At 44.5% G+C, this 13,564-nt stretch overlaps 1 pseudogene; it reads left to right on the top strand.

The window, feature by feature from the left end:
* Positions 1-4,901: 4,901 nt before the first annotated feature.
* LOC109747586 (tyrosine-sulfated glycopeptide receptor 1-like) lies at positions 4,902-9,682 on the top strand (annotated as a pseudogene).
* Positions 9,683-13,564: the final 3,882 nt, after the last annotated feature.

The raw sequence follows: 13,564 nt of genomic DNA, 5'->3' as shown, positions 1-13,564 counted from the left end.
CTGCTCGACCTCGGACGCGGATCTCTGCGGTGGCGCGCGCAGCGGAAAGTTCTCTGTCTTCGGAACGACGGGTCGTGTGCAACGGAAATCCAGTCGGTCTCGGCGATTCGGGACGGCGGCGGCGGAACAGACCGCAACCTGGTCTCAAATCTCGTATACAAACTTCAGCTCTGTATATCACTTGTTAAATAATAACGAGAAATAAACGAGACAGAGAGACAAAGATTTTTATGTGGAAACCCTTGCGGGAGGAAAACACGGACGCACGAAGGCGCAATCACTATGAGTAGGAGTATTACAAGCACGAGACGACAGGCCGTCTTAGGTGCGACTACATGGGGTATATATGAGGGCAATACATGAGAGTCCTTGGAGGACAAGTAAACGAGTTGTACTTGTACGCGTCGACGTCAACGCAAAGGCCCACACCGATTGTACTACGTCTAGTCCAACACGGTATAATTTGGATCACAATTTAACAGACTCGGCGGCGTACTCCGGCATCTGCCGCTGCTCCGCGCGTGAGTTGCGCGCGGCGCCTGCGCACCTCCTCGTTGTGCGCCCGATGGGTCCGCAGAACCAGCGGCTGCCTGTACTCCCAGTGCCACCGCGCTTGATGCACCGGGATGTGCAGGCGTCGGTGACCTGGGCGGAAACGCGTCGGCGCCGGAGGAGGAGGAGCACGGGAGGACGAGGCGCCGGGGGTGCCCTTGCCGCTGCTACTGCCGAAGAGGGCCATCGCGCGCTAGGGTTTGCTGTCGCCGGCGAGGAAGCAAAGGGAGTGGTGGGGGCCAGATGTGGACGGAAGTGGATGAGGCCGGCCCCCGCCACACGCGTGGTTAAAAAAGGCCGCTTCCACTGACTGACTAGTGGGCCCGCTATCAGTGGTCGTCATAAATAAGACGACGGGCGGTAGTTGGGTGACCTACAGGTGGGGACGTGGCGCACGCCGAGGAGACGTGTGGCGCGTCCGCGCCGACGCATTTCAGACGCAATTTTGGGCTAGAAATGGATTGGCGCGAACGCCAGGCGGACGAGATTTGGGTTTGGGTCGGCACGTTGAGCCTCCACTTTTATCCGCGCCGACCCAAATAAACACAGACGGACAAAATGGATCGCTCCATTGGAGTTGCTCTAAGGTGTCGTGACTTTTCAAAACACCTACGACAACGAACAAGACGATGCGATCAACTACGCGTTGGCAGCAAACGTACAAGCACGTCATCAAAACAACTAAATAACGGTCTGAGAACCATCGGGCCAGTGGTCACGCCGCCACTTTTGTACACCAAGTGGCCAAGTGTGAAAGCGCTATGCAGAGCAACAATTTTCTTTGTTTTTCTATAAGCTCCTCTGGTAACGAGAGAGCACGCCGCCAAGACCGCGCCAAATACAACGCTTGACCAAATGACGTGCTAAATTCGTGGTCTAGCTACATCAACGCGTTGAAATACACGCTTGATCCATAGGCCGACACGCCATGTGGCTCAATGCAAAATAAATAAATAAACAAATAATAAACTGTTGCCAATCTCTTGTGTTATGTTCTTCAATCCGCACTGAATCTGATAATTATAGCATGCACAAATCCTGCCTTGCTGCACCCAACAGCACAAAACAGAGGTATCACTGATACATGCTAACCATGAGAACAAAGGGAATGCACTGCCAACTCTGCAGCGAGTCCTAATCATGTAGAGCGTCAGCCACTTGCTATATTTTTCCTCAGTCAGAGTGGGAAATCATTAACCACATGCACACTGATCAATGATATAGCGCAACATCTAAGAAATAATAATGAAACAGTGCAGCTAACATCAGCACATTATTGTCATCCAAAAACTAAACTAAACTTGTACCCAAAAAGAAATGTGATTCTTACAGAACACCAATTATATATTCAACTAATGTATTAACACTACAACTAATACGCAGTTCAGTTCCAAAGGACCATGTCCACACAGCATAAGCGTTCCCACGAACACAAGCTGACAAGCATCAGAGACAAGTGATGAACCAGCTTGCCGGTGCCAGAACTCACATTTTTTTTTTCTTTTCAAAAAGGGGGTTCTCCCCGGCCTCTGCATCAGAGTGATGCATACGGCCCTCGTATTAACGAAAAAAAGGTTCCAACAAGGTTTCAAAGTCTCCTACTGAAAAAGTAATAAAACGACAGCTCACACAGAGCTAAAGAGGCTGGACACACAGACTAGCCAAGATAAGACGCCACAACCGGCTGGCTAAAAATAGATAGGTAAACTAATTGCCTATCCTATTACATGACCGTCATCCAAACCGGTTGAAGATATCCCGAGCTACCATCTCCCAGCGGATAGATCCAGTAACCAAAAGCTCCCTGGCCTCCATCGGAGTGAGTAGCGACCATGAACGGATCACAGCCGTGGCTCGGAAAATAACCTGCAAAAAGTGAATACGTGATGTTCTGTTAAAAACCAAATCATTTCTGCAAGTCCAGATAGTCCACAACAAAGCGCAAACTCCAACGCGAATATGTCTCGCTAATTCAGGCTCAATCCCAGTGAGCCATATCCCAAATAACGTAGTGACATAATTCGGTGGAGTAATATTAAAAGCAATGTGAACCGTCCTCCAAAGTACTCTAGCAAACGGGCAATCAAAAAAGAGATGTTTGATCGTCTCTTCCCGATCACAGAAGCTACACCTCGTAGGTCCTGTCCAATTACGCTTAATCAAGTTATCCTTGGTTAAAATAACCTGTTTATGAACAAACCACATAAACACCTTTATTTTCAAAGGAATTTTGACAGCCCAAACATGCTTGGAGGTAGGAATGGAGCTCGAATTAATTACATCAATATACATTGATTTAACCGTGAATACTCCAGACCTAGTCAGTTTCCAGCGTAATACATCGGGTTGTTGAGAAAGATGGACATCCATTAGTCTCCGAACTAGACAGAGCCAATCTTCCCAACGATTGCCCACTAACGATCGTCTGAACTGAATATCAAAGGGGATGGATTGAAACACCGTAGCAACGAACACCTCACGTCGTTGAACAATGCGATATAAAGACGGATATTGAATGGCCAAGGGTGTCTCGCCGAGCCAAATATCCTCCCAGAAGCGTGTACTAGCGCCGTTGCCAATAACAACCTTTGTCCTAAGAAACAGAGATTGTTTGACTTTCATCAAGCCTTTCCAGAAAGGTGAGTCAGTTGGCCTGACTGTGACCTGGGACAAGGACTTTGTCTGTAGGTACTTGCTGCGAAGGATTTGGGCCCACATGGCATCAGTCTCAAAAGAAAGCTTCCACAGCCACTTGCTAAGAAGGCATCTATTCTTAACTTCAAGATTCTCAATACCAAGACCCCCTTGGTCTTTCGGTCTACAGATGATATCCCACTTTGCAAGTCTGTATTTTCTTTTTAGATCATCACCCTGCCAAAAGAAACGCGATCTATAAAAGTCCAGTCTTTTCCTAACACCAGCTGGGACTTGAAAGAACGATAAGAGAAACATTGACATACTCGTAAGTACCGAATTAATCAGAATTAATCGGCCTCCATATGACATGAGCTTGCCCTTCCAGCAACTCAGTTTCTTCTCAAACCGGTCTTCGATGCACTTCCATTCTCTATTGGTTAGCTTTCTATGGTGGATTGGAATACCTAGGTAAGAGAAAGGTAAATCCCCCAAGTCACACCCAAACAATTGCCGATAAGCCTCCTGTTCGTCTTTGGCTACCCTGTTTATTTTGAACCGCTTCCAAATTCAGATAAAAACCACAGTCCATGGTCCACAATACTTCGCTAGGGGAGCCAGGGGAATGGAAAATGATAGCAAATGTATCCATCAGACGAATCTCGCACGCGTGATAAGGGGAAGTTAATGCCTCAGGTCAAGAGGATGAAACGGAGGACAGATTACCCAGCAGGTCAATCATCCACCCCGTCCATTAAGCAAGAAAATTGCACTTCTTCTTGCCCGCCACTTGGGTTTGTTCACACACTGACAGAGACGCCGATGATGGCTCTCAAGCTCAAGTGCAAGCGCCTTCCGGTAATAATCACCCGTGTACTATCTCGGCGGCTGAATTTCCTGCATATCTTCAGCAATCGTTTTCGCAGAAACGTGCCTCCTCCTGTCCCAAAAGGCAAATGATGCGTCAAGAAGTAATAGTTTAGTCAGTGCTAGTGGGAAACAGGTGAGATTTATTTAGTGAAGCCAGTTAGAGAAGTGATGTCAGCGCAACTAAACTAAGGAATGCTGTACAAATTCATCGAGGATTGAGTCAAGGAGGACTAGAAAATCTACAATGCAGTTTTTTTTGTACGGAAGGTGTTCGGCAATTGACCTTTCAGTAGATTCCAGCATGCAACCGATGGTGAAACACTGAAACATCAGTGTGAACTTGGAAGCCGCCTGGTGGGCTGGGGGCAGTTGTGTAAAATCCAATCGTGCTGACTACCACTACAAGGGACAGAATGATATGAGCACGCATAATTTAACTACAGTAGTCGATACTGTCACGGCCACGACAAATGAGGAAAAGCTAGTTGCCGAAACTTGTATCCATCAAGACCAGCTAAAGAGGTTGCGTTTGTATCAGTACAAAGAAAAATATAAGGACATGTTTGGGGGCAAGACATACACGTATATATATTTTGGATGCCTTGGTCTGGATGTTATAGCTGCACGTACATGCAATCATGCATGCTGGGGTAATTACTCTAATGGATGTCCTTGTGTCACGTTAGAGAAAGAAAAGGAGACCTACGATGATTCAAGGACTCAAGCAGACTCTGATTTAACTGGTTCGATCCACCAGATAAAAAATAAAGATCTGTTTATTTTTCTACCACGCAAAGAGAAGACACGTGAAGATGCCTCGAGGACTTTTGACGTGTTTGATTTTCTTTCCTTGTGCTCTGTTGGCTGGGGGCCACCCTTGGAAGAGATCAAAGTTGCCGGATAATTAATTATGTAAATTTTAATTAGTTAGGATAGAGGATAGAGAGAGTCCGGTTAGATTGGTTTTCTTTAGTCGGTTTGCATAGGTTAGCGTCGCCTATAAAAAGGTCAGGCTTCGGCCATGTACTGGAGGTTATTTTTATATGAAATAGTGTTTTTCGGGTAGACACCCGTATCAAGTTTTGGAGGGATCTTTAGAAAACCTCTGTGTTGCGATTTCTTTTCGTGGAAATTGTTTTGCGCGTGAGTACCTTCGTCGAGATTGGTTTTCTCGTGCTGGGCCGCAAGGTTCAAACCCTCTACTTCGTGTACATCGCGTGCGCGGGCGAGAGGCTACTGTTGCTGAAGGTGGAGTGTCGTGAAAGGTCGGGCCGCAACAACGGATCGGATCTCGCCATCGAGGTTCGGTCGTCATCACAGAACAAATGGGAGCAAGATCTGCTTCTTTCTTTCCCATCATGCTCTTTCATGGTTAGATCACCATTGAAGCTTTATCCAGTCAGGGGACAACATAACCACTGGTTCCCGTGCTAGTTTCACCAGAAAACCATGCAGACACTCCATTTCCCCAACAAGACATACAGCAAGATAGTGCACATACCTTCCCTTGCCCTTGCTCTTGTGTTGCTGATATGCTTGGCCTCTTACCAGTTCCTGCACGGAGCAGGAGAAGGCCTCCCTTCTCCAGTTCCTCGGCGGGCTCTCACAACACGGTGGCCTCGCTGCATCCTGGCAGCATGGCACGGATTGCTGCCAGTGGGAAGGGATCACCTGCAGTACAGATGGGATTGTTACGGATGTCTTTCTGGCTTCTAGGAGTCTTCAGGGGCACATCTCAGCTTCTTTTGGGAATCTCACTGGATTACTGCGCCTCGACCTGTCAAACAATCTGCTATACGGTGGCCTACCGCAGGAATTGATGTCATCCAGCAGCATCGTCGCCATAGATGTCAGCTTTAACCGCCTCAGTGGAGATCTGCAAGAGTTATCATCTTCAACTCCTCCCCGGCCACTGAAGGTACTGAACATCTCAAGCAATTTGTTTACAGGACAGTTTCCGTCCTCAACATGGCAGGTGATGAAGAATCTGGTTGCACTCAATGCCAGCAACAACAGCTTTACTGGGCAGCTACCAACTCATTTGTGCCAGCTCGCCATCCTTGGCAGTGCTTGAACTCTGCTACAACCAATTCAGAGGGAGCATCCCCCCTGAACTTGGTAGCTGCTCCATGCTCAGAGTGCTCAAGGCTGGCCACAACAACCTCAGTGGGACTCTCCCAGATGAACTCTTCAATGCTACCTTGTTAGAATCCCTCTCCTTCCCCAGGAACAGCTTAGAAGGGAAACTTCAAGGCTCACATATTGTCAAACTCAGTAATCTGGGTACTCTTGATCTTGGAGACAACAGCATCAGTGGCGAGATTCCTGAGTCTATAGGTCATCTCAAGAAATTGGAGGAACTCCATTTAAACAACAACAACATGTCTGGGGAGTTGCCACCAAGTCTGACCAACTGCACAAATCTCATAACCATTGACCTCAAGAGCAACAATTTCAGCGGACAGCTTGCCAAGGTCAATTTCTCCAAACTACCCAATCTAAAAACTTTAGATCTTATGCACAACAGCTTCAGTGGCAAAATTCCAGAAAGCATCTACTCATGCAGCAATCTAGTTGCACTGCGTCTGTCTTCCAATAAGTTCCATGGCCAGCTGTCAGAAAAACTAGGCAACCTGAAGTCCCTTTCATTCTTATCACTTTCTAACAACAGTATTACAAATATCACAAGTGCACTTCAGATACTTAGGCGTTCCAAGAATCTCACTACCCTTCTTATTGGGCTCAACTTCATGAATGAGACCATGCCAGGTGATGATGGCATTGTTGGTTTTGAGAATCTCCAGGTTCTAGCAATAACAAGTTGCTCATTGTTGGGAAAAATACCCCATTGGTTATCAAAGCTAGCAAAGTTGGAGATGTTATTTTTACAAGACAATCAGCTAACAGGGCAGATACCTGACTGGGTCAGTAGCCTAAAATTCCTCTTCTACCTAGACATATCAAATAACAGCATGACAGGGGAAATCCCAACAGCCTTAACGCAGATATCAATGCTAAGATCAGAGAATACTGCAACCCGTTCGGACCCCAGATTCTTTGAGTTACCAATTTATCTAGCCCCGTCACTTCAATACCGCGTATCAATGGCTTTCCCTAAAGTACTGGATCTAAGTAGCAATAAATTTACTGGTGAGATGCCCTTGGAGATTGGTCAGTTGAGAGCCCTCCGTTCACTCAATTTCAGCTTCAATGACTTGACAGGACAGATCCCACAATCAATATCCAACCTCACAAGCCTGCAGGTGTTAGACTTGTCGACCAATAACCTCACAGGTGGAATCCCAGCTGCATTGAACAACCTGCATTTCCTGTCAGCATTCAACATTTCTAACAATGACCTAGAAGGGCCTATTCCATCTGGAGGTCAGTTTAATACGTTTCAGAACTCTAGCTTTGATGGGAATCCAAAGCTGTGTGGCTCTATGCTAATTCACAAATGTGGTTCAGCTTCACCACCTCTGATCCACTCAAAACTACAACATAAGAAGGCCCTTTTTGCAATCGCATTTGGAGTGTTCTTTGGAAGCATTGCTGTTCTTTTGTTTCTGGGGAGTCTCCTTGTCTCGATCAGAGTCAATGGTTTTATAACCAAAAATACAAGGGACAAGAACAATGGAGATGTCGAATCAACTTCATTCAACACCAGTTCAGAGCAAACATTGGTGGTGATGTCACGAGGCAAGGGAGAAGAAAGCAAGCTCAAATTCACTGACATTTTGAAAGCTACGGCGAACTTTGACAAGGAGAACATTATTGGATGTGGAGGTTATGGGTTGGTCTATAAGGCAGAGCTACCTGATGGCTCCAAGTTGGCAATCAAAAAGCTCAATGGTGAAATGTGCCTGATGGAAAGGGAGTTTAGAGCAGAGGTTGACGCTCTTTCCAATGCACAACATGAAAATCTTGTACCGCTGTGGGGTTACTGCATTCAGGGAAACTCAAGGCTCCTCATATATTCCTACATGGAGAATGGCAGCCTGGATGATTGGCTCCATAACAGGGATGGTGATGCTAGCTCATTTCTTGACTGGCCGACGCGCCTCAAGATTGCGCAAGGAGCGAGCCAGGGCCTTTCTTATATCCATGATGTCTGCAAGCCTCATATTGTCCACCGTGACATCAAATGCAGTAACATCTTATTGGACAAAGAATTTAAAGCTTATGTTGCAGATTTTGGGCTAGCCAGATTGATCCTTCCCAACCAAACTCATGTTACGACTGAGCTGGTCGGTACTATGGGTTACATCCCCCCTGAGTATGGGCAAGCATGGGTTGCTACGTTGAGAGGTGATATGTACAGTTTTGGAGTAGTCCTGCTTGAGCTGCTCACTGGAATGCGACCTGTTTCAATCCTATCAACGTCAAAAGAACTTGTCCCATGGGTGCTGGAGATGAGGTCCAAGGGAAAGCAAGTTGAGGTCCTGGATCCAACACTTCGAGGCACAGGATATGAAGAGCAAATGCTGAAGGTGCTTGAAGCTGCTTCCAAATGTGTCGACCACAATCAATTCATGAGGCCAAGCATCATGGAAGTAGCCTCCTGCCTGACTAGTATAGATGCTGGCCCGCAGATGCAAAGTTCAGCCAAGATACAATAGATAATCTTGTATTTTCATGCACGATGTACATGTAACTTTCTTAGTTTTGTAGAGCTACGAGTTTGTTTTGCACTTAGTACAGAGCCTAACAGGTTGCCATTTTGAGCTTTCGTGGTTTTTCTTCCTTTAGATTTCCTTTTAGGGCCTTTAAATGGTCTCTATATATTATATATGGTTTAAGTTTCACAAGCATGAAACAAAGTATAAATATGTGAAACGACAGTCTTGCTTTGTCAGTGAAAGATTGAAAATGGAGCCCATTCAAGGGCAGATAGTCATTTTATTTTTGGGATCAGCGATTTTAGAAACCACTAAAGTTGGAGGTGAATTGCCGAATTACTAGCTACAACAAATGATTGGTTGGTCCACGCGTCGAACAAATGGAATGAGAAAATGAGAATGCAATACGACCACCACCTTTGTTGAAATACAAATAACTCAGCACGCAGCCACTATATAGCAGAACACGAGAGGAATGTCGATCAGAAGCAATTACGTACCATGTCGAAGGAGTCACGCAGCCAAGAAATCCACGGGCCTTGCAACGTACCTCGACCCTCCGGCCTATACACGTACGCATCAGAATGCTTCCCAAGCCTGTTCTACGAGCCGACCTGGCTTCTCGACGGCAACCGTCGCGGTCCAAGAAAAGACACCCGGGTCAGCATTCCGCCGAACGGCCTGAGCGCATTGCTGCCGAGACGGCCGAGGCTGAGCACAAAAGGCCGGCGTTGCGTCAGAGGAATCGATGCCAGGGCGCGCGTGGAAGCGAGGGTCCGGTGCCAGCACGGCAGCGTGCGAGGAGGAGTAGGCACTTCCGTTTTCCGGCGAGGAGCGATGGCGGTAGAGCTGCCGATGTATGTATCGCTTATGTGCGCTTGGTCAGTCCGATCGCTAGCGAGGTAGCTCCATTGGCTAGAACGATTTGTTGATTTTTTTTTGCATTATGTTTCTTTTTCTACAGTAGTATTTTTAATTCATTAATCTTGAATAAAATCCTGTTTGAATTCAAAAAATAAATTCGTTTTTCCAAAAATATATTAATCTGCTTTATATTCGGAAATATATTTTTTCCTTCACTATTTTTTATAAAATGTTTATCATCTATTGAAAAACATTCATTATAAATTAAAAAATATCAAGGTGTATTTAAAAAATGTTCAACTCATCTTCAAGAAATATTCATCGTGTATTTAAAAAGTTCGACATCATTCAGAAAAGTATGATGTTTATTAAAAATGTTCAATGCGTATTTTATAAATGTTTAATGTGTATTAAAAAAGTGCAACATGCATTTAAAAAATGTTGTACATGTATTCGGAAAGTGGAAAAAAGGTAAAAATAACCAAATGAAACTACCTTGCCTACGATAGTTTTCCATACGATTTCTCTACTACGAGAGAGTGGCCCGCAGCCCGCTTCACGATGTTTGAGCCCACAACACCAGATCAGTCTGATCTCTGTACGAATTTTGATCATACATATAGGAGGTCTCATAACTAAAGTAAAAAAGGCAAACCAATATGTGGTTGGATGGTTAGGCGGGCAGTGGTATTTCCAGACCACCTAGATTCAAATTGTAGACTTGATGTTGGTGCTCGCATTTTTCTAGATTTATTCCAGACATTCTGGTGACGTGTGTTCAGTGCGAAGACACGTTCCTGTCCACTACGAATATGTATGTGCCGACTTCGTCAATCCCAAGATAATACCATAATTTTTTTCTCAAAGAAAAACGAAATGAAAAGAAACAAAGGACGTCCCGCCCCGTCCATGCTCATGGTGGGAAGTCCTCTGTTTTTATTATTTTTTTGGTTTTCTTCCATTTCTTTTCTTCTTCCAAATAATACAGGATTTCAACAAAGTTCTAAATTTCATAAAAAATGATTGAGAAATCATAAAATGTTCATGAATTCAAAAAAATCGTGATTTTAAAAATGTTCATGAATTTCAAAAAGTTCATCATTTAAAAAAATGAATTCAAAAAATGTTCAAATTTTGAAAATGGTTCAGGATTTCGTAAAAAAAATCATGACTTTTAAAACATATTCCCAAAAATCAGAAAATTATTCCCGAATTTTAAACAATACTTCAAATTTAAAAAAAATCATTGATTCTATTTTTTTGCTGATTCATAAAATGTTCATGCATTAAAATAATGTTCGTCAAAACCAAAAAATATCTATGAATTTCAACTTTCAAAAATATTCAATATTTCAAAACTATCCGCAAATTCGAATAATGCGCATGATATCAAAAAATATTCATGAGTTTGAAAAAAATTGCAATTTCAATAACAAATTGTGTATTCGGAAAATGTTTATGGCTTCAAAAAATGTTAACAAATTTGAACGATGTTCGTAAAAATGAAAAATGAAAAAAAAGAAAGGAAAAAGGGAAATAAAAATGGAAAAGAAAAATGAAAAATAAAAAGAACAGATAAATGAACATGAAAGAAAGAAAAATAAAAACTAAAGATTAATAAAGTAAACTAAAACAAAAGGGAAGATTAATAAACGAATGTTTATAAATTCACCACGAGCTCGTAAATTCGTCTCCTCTCTCCTTATCACTCTGGTGGCCGGTGGCGGGGAGAAGAATCCAGGTGCCTCCGCTCCAGTTAGTAGTTTAGGTTAGGGGTTTTTAGTCTTTGCAGATGTGACGCTCGAGCAGATGGCAGCGCTTCTTCTTCGAGATTGTCTTCCAAGCTTTGATCCTCCTCGAGTTCGTCTGTTTGGACGTAGTCGACGGAGCTCCGATGTAGATTCCTGTCATCTCCTTAGAGTGATGAAGTTACGTTTTCTCGTCATATAACGATATTTGATGTCAGGTGCTTCAGATCTATGCAAGGGTTCAATGGTGCTGACTGTGGCTCAAGGCGTAGGGGCACGTGCACAAAGACTTCACGGCTGTCATCAACAAGGTCAAGCCGGCTCCAGTACGGGAGCGACGCCAGCGATGCGTCGGCTGCTTGTTCTGAAGATAGTGGCCGTTCACTAATCTCGTAATCTCGACGTCATTTACATTTGAGATGCTTTGTACTTCCGGTGACATTTTATAATAAATACTCCCTCCTTCCATCTATATAGGCCCTAACTTTGACTAAGTGTTAGAGCAATAATATATGACATGCAAGTTACACAAAGCATACCATCAAATTCGTATGTGAAAGGAGCTTCCAATGATATAATTTTCACATTATACATCTCATGTATTATTAATCTTATCAATAGTCAAAGGCGGTCTTGAAAAACGCGTTAGTCCCTATATAGATGGAAAGAGGGAGTATGATACTTTCTGCAAAAGAAAACATCACGACATCAATGGTTCAATGTCCGCGCAACACAAGCGTTCCCTCAACCACAAGCTGACAAGCATCAGAGACAAGTGATCAACCACCCAGCCTGCCAACGCAGCTCACACTCACACACTACCTAGTTTACCTTGAACCGCCTCCGAATTAAGACGATAACTACACCCAGTGGTGCACAATAACGTCGTCAAGGAGAAAAGCGCCACCAAGGTTGTAATGTGGTGTTAGCGTCATCACACCTCCGTGAGGACGACTCCGACATCACCATTGACGATCACTGATGTATACCTTACCATACACGCCGACGACTAGGCAGTTTTGACTCTGTCGACGAGCGTTGTAGGAGAAAAAACGTTGAGCCAGCCATAGTTAAAAAAAGGGACTGGACTGGCGATGCAACCAGAAAAAAAACCAAAACCAGCCACCCTGCCGGTCTTTTAAGCCAAAAAGACCGTTCGTGCAATGGAACAGAGAAAACTGATTTAACCGTGCTAAAGTGGCTGTTTTTCTTATTAAAACCGGACTAGAAAACTAGCGAATGTATAGCAGATCTAAAAAAATAGAGTGCGGACATCAGGATTCAACCACTGATCACTCAGATAAGAGGCCGAAGCATAAATCCAGCCCAATAACCAACTCGTCAAGGCGAACCAACCTGTGGTTGGATGGTTAGAGGGACTGTGGTATCCCTAGCCCACCAGGATTCAAATCCTGGTGCTCGCATTTATTCCTGAATTTATTTCATGATTTTCGGCGATGCTCATTTAGTGGGAGGAGACGTTCCCGTCGACAACGAGGTGACTACGGTGACTTCGTAAATTTCAAGATGATATGCCGGCTCAGTCTTTCGGAGGTGCTCATAGGGGTAGGATGTGCGTGTGTGCGTTCATAGGGGTGAGTGTATGCACGTTGACGTCAAATTGAAGGGACGCAACTCCTTTGAATTTTTTTCCTCTATATTATTATAAAAAATATTTTATTTTACGCCATAAAAACCAATAATTGAACCAACGAACCGGAGGTTCGACCAGAAAAAACTCATCGGTTCAATGCCCGGTTTGGTTTTTTAAACTATGGAGCCAGCGCCAGAACCAACAACTGTCTCGTGTCATCGTCAACGTAGGGCTTCTCCTCAGCAACTCTGACGTCAGAAAGGCAAGCGAGTCACGGTGACCCCTCAAACACGCTTGATAAGACCGACTACTAGAACACAGCTGTAAACCCGACTCTGCTTGAAGCCACCATCGTTGCCACACAAGAAAGCCACGCAAAATCATCCACATCGCTGGACGGACACCAGCCGACCATACAACCAGGTGCCGGATTCTTTGTACTATCATTAAAACATTAAAAAAAAGCCGCCCCTGCAAGGACGACGGCTTCCATGGGTTAGTTTGGATAATTCATCAAGTGGGCCGGTGTTTTGAATCATAGAGATAGTAATTACCTTGTCGAGGTTTATACCAAGGGGATTATAGCACAATAGGCTGTTGCTTTATACCGTGCTTGCCGCACGGTGGAACTGGCTCCCGAGCGTCACCTTTTATGCTGCGAGGTGCTACCCAAAGTTGGCGAT

The sequence above is a fragment of the Aegilops tauschii genome, chromosome 6 (assembly GCF_002575655.3).
Source record: "Aegilops tauschii subsp. strangulata cultivar AL8/78 chromosome 6, Aet v6.0, whole genome shotgun sequence".
Classification (NCBI taxonomy): Eukaryota; Viridiplantae; Streptophyta; class Magnoliopsida; order Poales; family Poaceae; genus Aegilops; species Aegilops tauschii.
The sequence above is the reverse complement of the archived record's forward strand: the minus strand, read 5'-3'. Positions and strand labels throughout refer to the sequence as shown.